Genomic DNA, 18,752 nt, shown 5'->3' with positions numbered 1-18,752 from the left:
CCACCCACACATATGATCTTATTTCCTGTTACTCCCCAGAGTAAAAAAGGCAGCCCTTCCTCTTCCTCCTCTGCCTCTTCCTCCGCTTTTAACCCCTACATGCCCATGCTTTTCTCTGGTCTATGCCTCCCCCTAAAAGCTCTCCCTCTGTCCTTCAAGGTCATTCCTAATAGTTTCAATCAACATTTGTCTATGCCATCTCTCACCTGTATCCATGAACAGTGTCTAAAATAAGTGCCACCCTTTAATCACTCTTTAATCTATCTTGTTTTATTTTCATTTCACTTATCACTCTATAAAATTATATTATTATTCTAAAAGTTGTCATCACAAGAAGAACATTTTTTTTCTTTTCTTTTCATTTTATCTATATGAGAGTATGTTAACTAAATCTATCATGGTAATCATTTCACAATATATGTAAATCAAACCATCATGCTGTACACCTCAAACTTGTACAATGTTGTATGTCAACTGTTTCTCAATATAACAGGAAAAAATATATATATTATTAATCAATTGATTAATTTTTTTCTTGTCTGTTTCTCACTAGACTTAAGCTCCATGATAGCAGGGACTTGGCCTTATTCACTGTTCTAACCCCACACCTGGAATCGTGCTTCACCCAAAGTAGGTGTTCAATGAGTATTTCTTGGGTAAATAATAAGCGTCTAAAACTCAGATTAGCAATCATATACTTGTTTAGTCTCTAAACCTTGGGTTCAGATGACTACCATACAGCATCTCACTTCTGGGATTCCATAATTTCAAAGGAAACTTTAGGCTGACCAATTCCTTATATGTGCAATACTTCCTTCTACCTGTCCCCTTTTCCCCTCTCCCCTTCTGGCCTTTTATCAACAAATAGGCTAAAATTATTAAGGTTTCACACAGCTGGTAGGATCTGATCTTAGGTATGAACTATTCATAAGAAAGAAGGATTTAGAATGTAAGAGAACAGATCGTTCAGAATACACTGAGACTCTCCTTTAGGATATACACTCTATGAATGGAAGTCTTGAGGAAGGTTAGGCTTCTCTCTGTATGTGTGTATCTGTCTCCCCCAGTGGATAGAGGGTACTGACTTATTCTCCTTTGTATCTCCACAGAAACTGCCTCAGTGCCTGGTGCACAGTAAATGTTCATTAACTATATAATAAACATAATGAGCACTTTATTATTTTAGATAAAAAGGTTTTGTTTACGAAACCATAAAACTCCTAGGACAAAAAATAGTGGGTAAGCTTCTTGACATTGGCCTTGGTGATTATTTTTTTAGATTCGACACAAAAGTAAAGTCAACAAAAGCAAAAATAAGCAAGTGAGGCTACATCAAACTAAAAAGCTTCTGCATAGCAAAGGAAACCATCAATAAAGTGATAAGGCAACCAACCAAATGGCAGAAAATATTTGCAAAGCGTATACCCAATAAGGTGTTAATATCCAAGGTACATAAAGAATTTATACAACCAACACCAAAAAAATCAAACAATTCGATTTTAAAATGGGCAAAGAATATGAATAGACACTTTTCCAAACAAGAAATACAAATGGTCAACAGGTTTCTGAAAAGATGTTCAACATCACTAATCATCAGGGAAATGCAACTCAAAACCCAATGAAATACTGTTTTACACCTGTTAGAATGGCTGTCATCAAAAAGAAAATAAATTACCAGTGTCAGTGAGATATGGAGAAAAGGGAACCCTGTGCACTATTGGTGGGAATGTAAGTTGGTGTTACCACTATGGAAAACAGTATAAAAGAGTAAATTAGAACTATCATGTGATCTAGTAATTCTGGGTATTTACCAAAGGAAGTGAAATTACTAATTCAAAAATATGCTGCACCCCCCCTTCTTCACTGCTGTATCATTTATAATAGTCAAGACATGGAAATAACATAAGTGTCCATGAATGAATGAATGGATGAAGAAAACGTGTCACATATATAAACAATGGAATATTATTTGGTTATAAAAAAGAAAAGGAAATTCTGCCATTTGTGAAAACATGGATATGCCTGAGGACATCATACTAAGTGAAATGTCAGACAGTGAAAGACAAATACTGTTTGATCTCACTTATATGTAGAATCTAAAACAAAAAACAAAAAATGAATTCATAGATAAAAAGAACAGACATGGAGGGGTGGGGAGTGGGCTAAATGGGTGAAGGGAGTCAAAAGGCACAAACTTCCAACTATAAGACACATAGGTCCTGGGGATGTATTGTACAGCATGGTAACTATAGTTAACATTACTGTATTGTATATTTGAAAGTTGTAAAGATAGTAAATCTTAAAAGTTCTCATAAGAAAAAAATAGTAATTATATATGGTGATGGATCAGCTAAACTTAGTGTGATAATCATTTTGCACAATATATATATATATTTCAAATCATTATGCTGCACACCTAAAGTGAATACAATATTATATGTCAATTATATCACAATTTTAAGAAGAAAAGAAGAAAAATTTTTTGCATATTAACCATTTCTTATGCATATCCCACTTCCCAACTGGATTATATTTTTCTTGTATTCCAAGGTCAAGGTTTATGCAATTTTTGTAATCCATAAAGTCCACTACAATGCTAAACTCATAGAAAGTGCTTTATAAAACTCCTTATTAAAGATATCTGTTATCTTACAAACATCCTGTAAGAAAGTTGAGAGAATGTTCTGCTGAGCCCTAAGTTTAATTTCAGTAACAGAGATTTTCCATAAAGCTATCAAGCCCAGAAATGACTCTATTTTTGATTCGGCAATTCTGAGCCTTTTATCTTGGGCTATGGTTAAAAATAAAATACAAGTAAAATACGTAGCCGATTTGCCTAACAAGGCATTTGCTTAATTAATACAAGTGTAATAGATTACAAAGAGGAGTTATCTAGAATCCTTTCCTGTATTTAGGGTGGTATGATGTCTAGAGGGCAAAAGTGGAAGATATATATTGTATATGTAAATAAGCATTAGTAAACTATTCTTAACTTCACAAGCTTATACTAGCATAACCACACAACTCAAAGCTCTCATATTGCCCTTAGAATTACTATTTTAATGAACAGAACTTTAAGAAAAATGTTCATAAAGAGGGGCGGAAGATGGCGGCGTGAGTAGAGCAGCGGAAATCTCCTCCCAAAACAACATATATCTATGAAAATATAACAAAGACAACCCTTCCTAGAATAAAGACCAGAGGACACACGACAATATCCAGACCACATCCGCACCTGAGAGAACCCAGCGCCTCGCGAAGGGAGTAAGATACAAGCCCCGGCCCCGCGGGAGCCGAGCGCCCCTCCCCCCAGCTCCCGGCGGGAGAAGAGCAGGCAGAGCGGGAGGGAGACGGAGCCCAGGGCTGCCGAACACCCAGCCCCAGCCATCCGGGCCAGAGTGCAGGGCGCTCGATACTGGGAAAACAGGGCAGCAAGAACAGTGAGCGGGCACTGGAGGCCGGGTGTCGGAGGACATAAGAAAAGTGCGTGACCATTTTTTTTTTCTTTTTTGCTGTTTTGTTTTGGCGAGCGCTTTTTGGAAGTCTTAAAGGGATAGGGACCCCAATACTAGTGAAACAGGGCAGAAAGACCGACCAGTGAGCAGAGGCCTGAGGCTGGCACCGGAGAATAAAGAAAAACGAACGACCACCATTTTTTTAATTAAAAACTTTTTTTTTTTAATTAAAAAAATTTTTTTTTCTTTTTTTTTTGGTGGGCGTTGTTTTGTTTTGGCGGGTGCTTTTTGGAAGTCTTAAAGGGGCAGGGCGGGTCACTTAATCCAGAGGTAGGGAATCCGGGGATCTCTGGGCACCCTAACCCCTGGGCTGCAGGGAGCAGGCAGGCCCCTTACAGAGATAAATAGCCTCCCAGCAGCTCCTGCTCCAACGCGACTCCACCATTTTGGAGTAGCTGCCCGAGCCAGGCCACGCCCACAGCAACAGCGGAGATTAACTCCATAGCAGCCGGGCAGGAAGCAGAAACCCTGTCTGCGTGCAGCTGCGCAGCACAAGCCACTAGAGGTCGCTGTTCTCCCAGGAGAGGAGGGCCACAAACCAACAAGAAAGGAAGTCCTTCCAGCCGTCACTCGTCCCAGTTCTGCAGACTATTCCTATCACCATGAAAAGGCAAAGCTATAGGCAGACAAAGATCACAGAGACAACACCAGAGAAGGAGACAGACCTAACCAGTCTCCCTGAAAAAGAATTCAAAATAAGAATCATAAACATGCTGACAGAGATGCAGAGAAATACACAAGAGAAATGGGATGAAGTCCAGAAGGAGATCACAGATGCCAGAAAGGAGATCGCAGAAATGAAACAAACTCTGGAAGGGTTTATAAGCAGAATGGATAGAATGCAAGAGGCCATTGATGGAATTGAAATCAGAGAACAGGAACGCATGGAAGCTGACATAGAGAGAGACAAAAGGATCTCCAGGAATGAAACAATATTAAGAGAACTGTGTGACCAATCCAAAAGGAACAATATCCGTATTATACGGGTACCAGAAGAAGAAGAGAGAGGAAAAGAGATGGAAAGTATCTTAGAAGAAATAATTGCTGAAAACTTCCCCACACTGGGGGAGGAAGTAATCGAACAGACCACGGAAATACACAGAACCCCCAACAGAAAGGATCCAAGAAGGGCAACACCAAGACACATAATAATTAAAATGGCAAAGATCAAGGACAAGGAAAGAGTGTTAAAGGCAGCTAGAGAGAAAAAGGTCACCTATAAAGGGAAACCCATCAGGCTAACGTCAGATTTCTCAACAGAAACCCTACAGGCCAGAAGAGAATGGCATGATATCTTTAATACAATGAAACAGAAGGGCCTTGAACCAAGGATACTGTATCCAGCACGACTATCATTCAAATATGACGGTGGGATTAAACAATTCCCAGACAAACAAAAGCTGAGGGAATTTGCTTCCCACAAACCACCTCTACAGAACATCTTACAGGGACTGCTCTAGATGGGAGCACTCCTAGAAAGAGCACAGCACAAAACACCCAACATATGAAGAATCGAGGAGGAGGAACAAGAAGGGAGAGAAGAAAAGAATCTCCAGACAGTGTATATAACAGCTCAATAAGCGAGCTAAGTTAGGCAGTAAGATACTAAAGAGGCTAACCTTGAACCTTTGGTAACCACGAATTTAAAGCCTGCAATGGCAATAAGTACATATCTTTCAATAGTCACCCTAAATGTTAATGGGTTGAATGCACCAATCAAAAGACACAGAGTAACAGAATGGATAAAAAAGCAAGATCCATCTATATGCTGCTTACAAGAAACTCACCTCAAACCCAAAGACATGTACAGACTAAAAGTCAAGGGATGGAAAAACATATTTCAAGCAAACAACAGTGAGAAGAAAGCAGGGGTTGCAGTACTAATATCAGACAAAATAGACTTCAAAACAAAGAAAGTAACAAGAGATAAAGAAGGACACTACATAATGATAAAGGGCTCAGTCCAACAAGAGGATATAACCATTCTGAATATATATGCACCCAACACAGGAGCACCAGCATATGTGAAACAAATACTAACAGAACTAAAGGGGGATATAGACTGCAATGCATTCATTCTAGGAGACTTCAACACACCACTCACCCCAAAGGATAGATCCACTGGGCAGAAAATAAGTAAGGACACGGAAGCACTGAACAACACAGTAGGGCAGATGGACCTAATAGACATCTATAGAACTCTACATCCAAAAGCAGCGGGATATACATTCTTCTCAAGTGCACATGGAACATTCTCCAGAATAGACCACATACTAGGCCACAAAAAGAGCCTCAGAAAATTCCAAAAGATTGAAATCCTACCAACCAACTTTTCAGACCACAAAGGCATAAAACTAGAAATAAACTGTACAAAGAAAGCAAAGAGGCTCAAAAACACATGGAGGCTTAATGACACACTCCTAAATAATCAATGGATCAATGACCAAATCAAAATGGAGATCCAGCAATATATGGAAACAAAGGACAACAACAACACTGAGCCCCAACTTCTGTGGGACACAGCAAAAGCAGTCTTCAGAGGAAAGTATATAGCAATCCAAGCATATTTAAAAAAGGAAGAGCAATCCCAAATGAATGGTCTAATGTCACAATTATTGAAATTGGAAAAAGAAGAACAGATGAGGCCTAAGGTCAGCAGAAGGAGGGACATAATAAAGATCAGAGAAGAAATAAATAAAATTGAGAAGAATAAAACAATAGCAAAAATCAATGAAACCAAGAGCTGGTTCTTCGAGAAAATAAACAAAATAGATAAGCCTCTAGCCAGACTTATTAAGAAGAAAAGAGAGTCAACACAAATCAACAGTATCAGAAACGAGAAAGGAAAAATCACGACGGACCCCACGAAAATGCAAAGAATTATTGGAGAATACTATGAAAACCTATATGCTAACAAGCTGGGAAACCTTGGAGAAATGGACAACTTCCTAGAAAAATATAACCTTCTAAGATTGACCCAGGAAGAAACAGAAAATCTAAACAGACCAATTACCAGCAACGAAATTGAAGCGGTAATCCAAAAACTACCAAAGAACAAAACCCCCGGGCCAGATGGATTTACCTCGGAATTTTATCAGACATACAGGGAAGACATAATACCCATTCTCCTTAAAGTTTTCCAAAAAATAGAGGAGGAGGGGATACTCCCAAACTCATTCTATGAAGCTAACATCACCCTAATACCAAAACCAGGCAAAGACCCCACCAAAAAAGAAAACTACAGACCAATATCCCTGATGAACGTAGATGCAAAAATACTCAACAAAATATTAGCAAACCGAATTCAAAAATACATCAAAAGGATCATACACCATGACCAAGTGGGATTCATCCCAGGGATGCAAGGATGGTACAACATTCGAAAGTCCATCAACATCATCCACCACATCAACAAAAAGAAAGACAAAAACCACATGATCATCTCCATAGATGCTGAAAAAGCATTTGACAAAGTTCAACATCCATTCATGTTAAAAACTCTCAGCAAAATGGGAATAGAGGGCAAGTACCTCAACATAATAAAGGCCATCTATGATAAACCCACAGCCAACATTATATTGAACAGCGAGAAGCTGAAAGCATTTCCGCTGAGATCGGGAACTAGACAGGGATGCCCACTCTCTCCACTGTTATTTAACATAGTACTGGAGGTCCTAGCCACGGCAATCAGACAAAATAAAGAAATACAAGGAATCCAGATTGGTAAAGAAGAAGTTAAACTGTCACTATTTGCAGATGACATGATACTGTACATAAAAAACCCTAAGGACTCCACCCCAAAACTACTAGAACTGATATCGGAATACAGCAAAGTTGCAGGATACAAAATCAACACACAGAAATCTGTGGCTTTCCTATATACTAACAATGAACCAACAGAAAGAGAAATCAGGAAAACAACTCCATTCACAATTGCATCCAAAAAAATAAAATACCTAGGAAAAAACCTAACCAAAGAAGTGAAAGACTTATACTCTGAAAACTACAAGTCACTCTTAAGAGAAATTAAAGGGGACACTAACAGATGGAAACTCATCCCATGCTCGTGGCTAGGAAGAATTAATATCATTAAAATGGCCATCCTGCCCAAAGCAATATACAGATTTGATGCAATCCCTATGAAACTACCAGCAACATTCTTCAATGAACTGGAACAAATAATTCAAAAATTCATATGGAAACACCAAAGACCCCGAATAGCCAAAGCAATCCTGAGAAAGAAGAATAAAGTAGGGGGGATCTCACTCCCCAACTTCAAGCTCTACTATAAAGCCATAGTAATCAAGACAATTTGGTACTGGCACAAGAGCAGAGCCACAGACCAATGGAACAGACTAGAGAATCCAGACATTAGCCCAGACATATATGGCCAATTAATATTTGATAAAGGAGCCATGGACATACAATGGCGAAATGACAGTCTCTTCAACAGGTGGTGCTGGCAAAACTGGACAGCTACATGTAGGAGAATGAAACTGGACCATTGTCTAACCCCATATACAAAAGTAAACTCAAAATGGATCAAAGACCTGAATGTAAGCCATGAAACCATTAAACTCTTGGAAGAAAACATAGGCGAAAACCTCTTAGACATAAACATGAGTGACCTCTTCTTGAACATATCTCCCCGGGCAAGGAAAACAACAGCAAAAATGAGTAAGTGGGACTATATTAAGCTGAAAAGCTTCTGTACAGCAAAAGACACCATCAATAGAACAAGAAGGATCCCTACAGTATGGGAGAATATATTTGAAAATGACACATCCGATAAAGGCTTGACGTCCAGAATATATAAGGAGCTCACACGCCTCAACAAACAAAAAACAAATAACCCAATTAAAAAATGGGCAGAGGAAATGAACAGACAGTTCTCCAAAAAAGAAATACAGATGGCCAACAGACACATGAAAAGATGCTCCACATCGCTAATTATCAGAGAAATGCAAATTAAAACTACAATGATGTATCACCTCACACCAGTAAGGATGGCTGCCATCCAAAAGACAAACAACAACAAATGTTGGCGAGGCTGTGGAGAAAGGGGAACCCTCCTACACTGCTGGTGGGAATGTAAGTTAGTTTAACCATTGTGGAAAGCAGTATGGAGGTATATCAAAATGCTCAAAACAGACTTACCATTTGACCCAGGAATTGCACTCCTAGGAATTTACCCTAAGAACGCAGCAATCAAGTTTGAGAAAGACAGATGCGCCCCTATGTTTATTGCAGCACTATTTACAATAGCCAAGAATTGGAAGCAACCTAAATGTCCATCAATAGATGAATGGATAAAGAAGATGTGGTACATATACACAATGGAATACTACTCAGCCATAAGAAAAGGGCAAATCCAATCATTTGCAGACATGGATGGAGCTGGAGGGTATTATGCTCAGTGAAACAAGCCAAGCGGAGAAAGAGAAATACCAAATGATTTCACTTATCTGTGGAATATAAGAACAAAGGAAAAACTGAAGGAACAAAACAGCAGCAGAATCACAGAACTCAAGAATGGACTAACAGGTACCAAAGGGAAAGGGACTGGGGAGGATGGGTGGGTAGGGAGGGATAAGGGGGGGAGAAGTAGGGGGGGTATTAAGATTAACATGCATGGGGGGGTAGGAGAAAAGGGAGGGCTGTACAACACAGTGAAGGCAAGTAGTGATTCTACAACATTTTGCTATGCTGATGGACAGTGACTGTAAAGGGGTTTATAGGGGAGACCTGGTATAGGGGAGAGCCTAGTAAACATAATATTCGTCATGTAAGTGTAGATTAGTGATACCAAAAACAAAGCAAAAAAAAAAAAAAAAAAAGGGCAGTTCCTGTGTGGTAACCTCCAACAAGTTCTACACAAGGGTATAAAGGGCATATAAAAGTGTAGGCAAAGGGTCTGTTTGTGTTTATACAGAGGATCAAAGCCTAATTGGGCTACCCCGAAAATGAACTAAGATACGATATGAAAAAGAACTTCCAACATCTGCACTCTCGGGAAGACTCATGCCAGAAGATGATCATCAAAAAACCCCAACAAAGATCCACGCACTGCTACAGCTGTAGATGCACTCATCCCACCAGTTCCTGGACTTGCCATGGGAATAAGGAAGGAGATATCTAAGCTGGCCTGTGCATACAGTAAAACAACAAATTTGACTGGATCTATACTGTTGGAACTCAACCAAGAATTTGGAGAAGTGCAAATTGTAGCGCTCCAAACTCTTACAACTACAGACTATTTACTGTTAAAAGAACATAAGGAATGTGAACATTCCCCAGGAATGGGTTGTTTTAATTTGTCTGATTTCTCTCAGACTGTTCAAGTTCAGTTGGACAATATCCACCATATCATAGATAAGTTTTCACAAATGCCTAAGGTGCCTTAATGGTTTTCTTGGTTTCACTGGAGATGGCTGGTAATTACAGATATGCTTTGGTTATGTAACTATACTCCTATTATGTTAATGTGTGTGCACAATTTAAGTAGTAGCTTAAAACCTATATATGCTGAAGTTACTCTACAGGAAGATATGTCAAAGAAATAATCAATCTTCCCATGTTTTCTTCCGCCTGCTACTTCTATAGCTTTTCTTCTTCCTTCCTAATTACAACCCTTAAATAGAATTCGTGCCTCATATCAAATTTACCGAGTATCATAACTCCTCCAAGTGGTAAAGATACCTCAAGACAAATGCTGGGCATAGAAGCCACAGGGCATAAATATGCAAAGAAGTAAAAAGCTAACCTTTTCAAACAATAAGGCTTCCCTCTCACTTACCAACTTCACATTTCCCTGTATGGCCCCGGAAGATGACTGGTTAGCCAGAGATGGGTAAGATTCCTCAAGGGAGGAACAACCTAAGACAGGCACAGTCACAGGGGGGCCATCAGGTGAGAAATTGGGGATCAACAGAGGTGAGGCTTAGAACCTCACCCCCCCTCTTCTGAGAGAAATCTTCTGCATACGTGGATGTTTTATTGCCCTGGTCTAGCTTGGATTAACACATAGTCTACAGGCACACAGCTGATCATCTACATTTGCTCTCTTACAACACTAAACTATGTTTTCTACCTTTATCTTGTATCTACCTACCACTTCAGCATTTTATTAAAAATAATAATAATAAAGAGAGAAATGTGGTATCCACATATAAATCAAGTATAAAAACCAAATGAGTATTCATATTTGAACTGACTGTTTATAGTTCATAATGCATGAGCAAAACCGAAAGTTTCTGTGATGACTGCCCTTGTACTGTTCACTATGTAACTTATTCATTATGTAAGAATTTGTTCTCCATGTAAGAACTTGTTTGTTATGCCTCAGAAGATTGGAGACTGACGAAAATTAGGCTTGGGGTGGATTAATGATTGTGCATTGAGCACTGACTCCCCTATACAGAATTTTATTGTCGTTAACAACCATTTGATCAATAAATATGAGAGATGCCCTCACAAAAAAAAAAAAAAAAAAAGACAGACTTCCAATGGTAAAATAAATAAGTAACTGGGATGTAATGTATAGCATAAGGAATATAGTCAAGATATTGTAACAGCTTGGTAGGGTGATAGCTGGAACCTAGAATTATGTATATAAATGTTCTACCACTGTGTTGTACACTTGAAACTAATGTAATGTAATACTGTGCGTCAACTACCCTTCAATAAAAAATAATTATTTAAAAAAAAAAAAAAAAAAGAAAAATGTTCATAGATCAGTAACTACTGGGACACTTTTTTTTTAAGAATAAGACAATTTTGGAGCTATGAAACGGAGACCACTGCTGAGAACAAAAATTAAGGAAAACGATTACAGAGTATAGTAAAAATGATTACAATTTGTGGATTTCCTAACTCATAGGACCCAAACAGGGAGCCTTCTATGAAAATACTTTCTTTCCATCAGCTCAGCTCTTTCTAGATATAGCACATAATCAACAACAGATAACTTAAAGAACTTGACAGTACTTTTAATCTCTTCACACAAACTCATTATACCTTACCTATATGGGGGCCAAGAAGAGAAGTCAAGTGGAGATCACAGAAAGATTAACTGGGAAAAATCATAAAAGAAAGTGACTTCCATTATCATCAGCAGAACACCCTTCACTTGGGATGTTATTTAGCAATAAATATTTCAAAGTAGATATAGTGTGTGTTGATATATGCGTATTGCCTGAATGCCTTCCTGGCAGAAAGAACAGTCTGAACATATTGGAAAAAAGAAGGCATATCTTCTTAGAAAAAAAAAGGAAAGCAATAGGAAAAAAGGCGGGAAAGACAAAAGGTAAAATGCAAAATTAAGGAGCTATTATGTCCATGCACAGGAGTCTCACCAAGGCTATCCCCCAAAATGCTACTGTGAGTTAAACACACCAGTTCTCAGAGATTCACAAGATTATAAATTCCATCGCCTTGAACTTTATTGAAATAGATTCTAAAACAGAGCAGGATGCTATACTGATGTTACAATATGTTCAAGGAAATGGAAAATCTTATTCTTTTCTATGAAATCTTAGTAAACCTCTGAAATGAATGTTCTGAGTAGAATAAACCCTAGAATAATGTGCATTATTTTGCATTCATTTGTTTTCTGTTCAATATTCAACCAGTTTTACTTCTAAATGACAACCCCACTGAAGCTCAGTTACAGTTTCTCCTATCTTCCCCAGTCTTTTAATTACTTATTCTGCATATGTTTCTCAAATAGGAATAGCTATGACCCCTTACATAAAATTCTATATACTCAGTCTAGGAGACAACTCTGTCCTAATCCATAAAAATATATTAAATATAACATATAAAGCATGATGGTGTGAATCTAATTGCCACTTGTGTTAGGAGATTTAGAATTTAGAATTTAGTCTTTCAAGTCTACGTTCTACTGCAAGTTTCCTGCTTACAGATAATTACTCCCAGCTAGACAAAAGATCCTGTCTGTCACAACAGAGCTAATGTAACAGACTGGTAATTCTATACATCACAATGTGAAAATGTCTTGGAGATTTTTTATACATTTAAAAGTACTTTGTCTTTTCATAGGATTCAGATGAGTTATGGCATTCCAGGTTTCTTGTACGTGATTCCTCTATGTTATGCATATTCCATGGATCACATAAGGAGAGGCTCTAATCCTTGAATAACATTGTCATTGGCATTGAATTTAAGATTCATTCTCTGAAATTAATAAGAAAACTTCTCTAACTTACAGCCGAATAAAAGCATATTTTAAAGAGTTAGTAACATGCCAGAATTAATAACACAGACCGCGTGTCTTCATCAGTCGCTGGACCAATCTCCTGTGAACACTCTCTGGTGTTCCAAGGGTGTCCTTTTTGGTTCATTCCTTTTCACTCAACCTATTGGACCTCTAGTACCATGAATGTGTTCACAGGGCCCAAATCCATAGCCAACTGCCTGTTGGATATATGCCTGTTGCGTAACCCACAAACCTCTAAAAGCAACACATTCAAAACCAGAACCACTGTCCTTCCCTCAGGATATTGTATTCCCTAAAGCACCCAGTTGCCCAAGCCAAGAGCCACTCTGACTCCTTTCTCTCCAATACTCTTCACATCCTGGCACTAAATCCTTCATAACACGTCTAAACTCCTTTATCTCAACTCCAGCCCCAAAGCTTAGTTCAGTTAAACTTTCATCATCTCTTCCCTAGACTGTGAGAATTATTTAATTGGGCTCCCACTTTCACATTTATTCCATGTCACTCCATCTTCCACATCATGCCTGACTAATCCTTTCATAATGAGAAGTTTGATCATGTTACTTCACTACCTCAAGCTTTCAATGGCTTCCCACTTCCTCCTGCAAAGGCACATGTTCAAAAATCCGCTGGGGCCAGGCAGTATCAAAAGTAAGTAAAGGGGACTGAGTGTTGAGACAACAGGTAGCAGTTGGGACTGTACTGGATGGATAGGCACATGCTCCTAAAAGTACCTAAGGGAGGCAGTTGCTTTTGACTCCAACCAGTTGTTGCCACATATAAACACAGGCCTTGCATCACCAGATGTTGCAATTTTTCAAGTGAAGCTAGAAATCTGGATTTGTATGCACATTTTCCAAAATTTTAATATTGAAAATAGACCCACATCTTTAAAAACAAACACATAGAGCCCTACTTTAATATTTAGGCTCTCAGTTTTCAACCTCTCATTCACTAGATAAAATTCCAACTCTTAGCGTGACGTATCAAATGCCCCATTAGCTGTCAAAAAATATTCCTTTCTTCATGCTCCCTGCAATCACACCACACTGCACCCCTAGTAAACTACATGCACTTCCTCAAACATGCCATGCTAGTTTACCCCCATAGCTCAGAACAGTCTTTCCTGCTTCTGGAACACCCTGCTACCACAACCCACCTCTTGTTTTAATAGCAAATTGTTATTCACCTTTCTAGACTCAGCTCAAGTATCTCTCCCTCTGTAAAGCCAGGCACAATAAGACAATTATTTTGTCACCACCATATCTAGGACATATACTTATTATAGAATTAATTGCACTAAATTGAAATTATTTTAATGTTACCTCTCCTATCAGACCATGGTGCTTTTTTTAGGACAAGGACTTATTAAGAATTTTATATCTATTATCATCCCATTGCCTACTAATGGACTCATAATAGTATTACAACTAAATAGGGCATAAGTGACTGTGTCATTTTCCCCAGTTTATAACAAAGTATTAACAATAGGAAAATAGAGATCTTCACTGATGTCTGAAAGAATTTAACTTTGCTTTCATACAAATAAAACAACTTCAGCTTTAACTGAAACATGATTATAACTGTTTTCTCCCAGGCTGTTGGACCTTTACTCATTACTCATTATGCAGTGGTTTCAGCCCTGTCTTCTGGCCCTAAGTTTTGCCTTTTCCAGAATTTATATAAAAGTAATTATATACCATGCATTCTTTTAGGTTTGGCTTCTTCATTTATCATAATGCACTTGACATTCATCCACATATGCACGTATCAAAAGTTGATTTCTTTGTATTGCTGAGTATTCCGTTGCCCACTCACTAGTCACAGAACATTTAGGTTGTTTACACTTTCTAGTGATTACAATTAAGCTGCTATAAACATTTGCTGCAGGTTTTTGTATAAACTTAAGTTTTCATTACTCTTGGAAAAATACCCAGTAGGATTAGTGAGCCATATAGTGTCTGTTTGACTTTATAAGAAATTGACAAGCTGTTTTTCCAAAATGGCTGTACCATTGTGCATTTCCACCAACAATACATGAGAGTTCTAGTTGCTTCACATCTTCACCAGGACTTGATGTCAGGTTTTTGGAAGTTAGGTTTTTTGTTCTTTGTTGTTGTGGTGGGTTTTTTTTTGATGTGGAGGAGTGGTTGAAACCATTCTAGCAGAAATATAACAGTATTATATTGTGGTCTCAATTTGCCTGACCTCTTCTAAGTCATTTTTCTTCCCTCTTCTTTACTAGCTGATGTATCAGACATTTCTGTGTCCCACCCTACACCCTCTTGGCCAGCATTGAACTGCAGCTGTTGCTGTGGCAACCAGCTGTTCACAGGTAGGACCTGAAAGCAACTCAAGTTTAAGTCACTTATTTCATGTATCTCTCACTTTCTTCCCTACAGCTTCTCGTCCCCACTCTACACGTGGAATAGTTGCAAAAACCTTCTCATCCTGATGCATCTATAAACCTAGAAATGCAAGAAAATTTACACTCTAATGAGGAACACTTGACCAACGGGGGATGGAAGTTGGTGAATACATCTCTTGGAAGAACAGTTCTAAGGCATTTTCCCCATGGTTAATACAGAATACCCACTGGGGATGAACACAGACTGAACACCGTGCTGCCCATAGTGGTGATAGCAAAATTACACATCCTGGGATGGCTTTCCCTCCTTCCTTGTTTGACTCAAATCCCTACTTTTCTTCCTTGAGGTGGTCACTTTCCAGCATAAAACACCTGCCACAACCTCTTGTCTTGGGTTCTGCTTTAGGGTATATCCAGGCTAACTCGCCTTTGGAAAATACTTCAAAAGAAAAGTAAATAACAGAACAAAGCAGAATCTATGCTGATACTCTCTGTAAAGGACACAAGACCACACTTTTTTCTTATTGGTAAGTACTATTTTTAGAAATGTTTTCAAGCATGAGCTACAAGATTACAAAGTTACACGACTAAACTGTTGGATTTTTAATATATGTCTCTTCAGTTAGAATCCTAAGGAGATATGTGAAAATAATATTCTAGATTTATGGAAAACAAAATGTTAATGTCATCTTGCTAAACATTAATATTTAACATTTTCTTCACTAAAGTAATTTTCGAATTTGCATTGTTTCATTTTACATGTACATTTTGTGACAGAGCCTCATGGGAGTAATATGAAAAGCAACTGAGGTGGCTTGCCTAGGCATGGTCTCCTACAGAAGGCACGTGTTACTCTGTACAAGGGCTCACACCAGGTGTGGAGAGATGACATGAGTCACAGTGATCCTTGTGTCATTTGGGACACAAGCAAATAGGAAAGAAAAGGGTTACTTAATTTTATGTGAGGAAGAGTTCTTTATCTTGATAACTCTGGCCACTATAGCTACACTCAAGTGGCTCAGATAAAGCTTAAATCCAAGAAATGGCAGTATAGAGAAAAACTCACAGATAAACTTTGGACCTTGAAAAGTTTTGTGTTACTCTTATCACTTTTGACAACCACTTTTCTGGTTGTCCATACAAAAGCACCTTTTGTTAGCAAGCAGGGAAAAGCTAGTCTGTTCATAAGGATAGATTTCTCAATTCTCCTGATGCTAATACAAGTACAACTCAACTCTCTTTGGCACTGATTTTTCTGGCACGTATACATTACATGTATGTGCTGATAATGTCTCTGAGCGCTCTTCCTGAGTTCTTTTCCTATTACAGAAAGTATCGCTACTGTTTTCATTTCATTACAAAAGGTAAAAGCTGACGTACTGGCAGGCAGAAGCCACAGAGTGTACTCCACTGGAGGATGGCTCCTGAATTTCATTCACAGTTTGTTAGGATCCATAGATGGATGCTGGAACAAAAACTCCTGGGAAAAATAAGCAATTTGGTTCGATGTGGTTTCAGATAAAAATGTATAAGAGAAAATTATACAAATAGTTGCTTAGTATTTACAATAATCAAGCATTGTAAACCTTTACAACATATTGCCTTCCTGAAACTGATCTATCCTCTGTTCCAGCAAAATCATCATTACTTTCATTTTCACCAACTAACAGAATTAATGATGCAGATTTTTAGAGCTAATAAGCTACTTTGAGGGTTTTATGTGTATACTCTTCTAAGTCTCTCAGATAATAATTCACCAGTATATGAGTAGCTTGCACTGTATCTATTTTATCATACTGAAATCAGATTAAACTGATGACTTTTTATTTAGAGGTATAACTATCATTCAAAGAACATTCCTTAAAACCAAACTTAGTGATTCTGTCACAAAAATAAATTGCTCTTCTCTTATCTCTATTCCTCTAAACATTTCATGTTGGAAATTTCAGGCATCTTAGACCCTCTTTGCCTCCTTATAGTAAATCAAGTTATATACATTCATCCTTTTTTTTTAAATTTGATTCTTCTTTTCCATTTCCCCTCTTCCTAATCAACTTTAAGAGACTAGGCTGAGGTCAGCGGGTTCATGTCAGCATCAATTATAAGGGAGCTCTGAGAAGACGAGAAAATTACCCGACAAGCTCAAATACAGCATTCCGAGGAGCTTTCATAAGAAGACTTGCAGGGGGAATTTCCGGGGAAGCACAAAGAGCTGTCCCTCGACTTCAGACTTAAGGCTGGTACTGGAATAATCTCAGGATAAGCAGAGGAGCATGTGCTTGAGGTAGAGATAAATACACGCACCCTAAAGGCAAGTTGGTCTCCGTGATGGAGGAGGAGGCTTTGGTAACTTCTCTTTACTCCTCTGGTTTACAGAGGGTGAAGTATATAGTTCCTGGATGGAGGGAATAAAGTATCCTTGAACGAAAGTCAAAAAGAAAAAGAGCACAACTACTGCAAATTCTTTGGCAATTCTTATCTTTGACATAGGTAAGAAAAAGAGGAAACTTTGTAATGCCATAACTATCCGGCAGGCATGCAAGTCCCCCCAGGCGGAGGGGACTCAGCGCCTCCTGATGAAGCTGCAGAAGCCCGGCCCCAGCAAGGAGAGGGAGAGCTGTGCTCGAAGAGCTGCGTGATGCGTGCTGCAGACGACCGCATGGCTGAATGCAAGTCAGGTATGTGGAATCAGTCTTCCTGGAGTCAAGGTTCCAGGAGAGCTTGCCTAGAATCAAGCACACTGACCTCCACGTTTCTGCTCCCTCACACTGGAATACAATGGAACAATGAACTCCAGAATCTCTTGGACCTTAAAAACTTGTCTCAGAAATTAAAGCCTTGGAGACAAAAGGTGGTTAATTTTTCTTCTGATTGGAGATCATGACTTTGGAAGAGGCTGGAAAATGTCAGAAGCAAATAGCTGGCTCTGAACAATGGGTCCAGGACAGATTTGCTTTCTACACCACATACTATGATTCTAGATAGGCAGACTCCTAAATGAGCATTTTATAAAGATCAGGAAGAATTATTTTGGTGGGAGTCATACAGACTTGATATAGAAGATATCAAACTAAAAGGAGGTGAAGATGGTAAAAAGTATGTATCACAGTGACAGGCGCGATATATGGAGAACAAAGGAAAGAAGAATTTGATGATTATCAGTAGTAAATAACACTATATTTCCAATATCCCCAGACTTCTGCAACCTGTGATGCAAATGAAGTCACATTAACATTTGTATACAAATTTGACTGCCTCCTCCTGCTTACACCCTCCCCCATGGGAGTTCTGCCCACTGTAAAGGGTCCTCAAAGTATTTCTAGGGATTAACAGAGGATACACTAACCCCTTCTTAGACTTCGGGAAGAATCTGCCACCCCTACTTCCCAACCACTAAGTCGGCAGTGCTTACAGGGCTCTCCTTGTCAGCCAGCTCCTGGTGCCTGCAAAGCAAAAACCCTTTTATTTCTATGTCCCTGCAAGAGGTCCTGTAGTCTTTGAGAAATGACATCCCTAAGAATCTGCAGAGTGAATTCTAATCCCAAATCAAATGCCAAATATGTCACTCACGACAGGCCAATTTTCTGTGACTCAATGTCCTTATCTGTGCTCAGGGATAATAATTTGTCTC

At 38.7% G+C, this 18,752-nt stretch overlaps 1 protein-coding gene and 1 long non-coding RNA gene across 3 annotated transcripts in view; one reads left to right on the top strand and one right to left on the bottom strand.

The window, feature by feature from the left end:
• LOC118911678 (uncharacterized) overlaps nucleotides 1–15,279 on the top strand; it is a 97,007-nt gene extending 81,728 nt beyond the window's left edge. Inside the window, exons 4-5 of the long non-coding RNA XR_005024534.2 lie at nucleotides 554–630; nucleotides 14,999–15,279. This is a non-coding gene — a long non-coding RNA (uncharacterized LOC118911678). The remainder of the gene's footprint in view (nucleotides 1–553; nucleotides 631–14,998) is intronic.
• CCDC148 (coiled-coil domain containing 148) overlaps nucleotides 1–18,752 on the bottom strand; it is a 231,698-nt gene that overhangs the window by 81,650 nt on the left and 131,296 nt on the right. The window lies entirely within an intron of this gene.

This window comes from Manis pentadactyla, chromosome 8 (assembly GCF_030020395.1).
Source record: "Manis pentadactyla isolate mManPen7 chromosome 8, mManPen7.hap1, whole genome shotgun sequence".
In the NCBI taxonomy this organism is placed as follows: Eukaryota; Metazoa; Chordata; class Mammalia; order Pholidota; family Manidae; genus Manis; species Manis pentadactyla.
The sequence above is the reverse complement of the archived record's forward strand: the minus strand, read 5'-3'. Positions and strand labels throughout refer to the sequence as shown.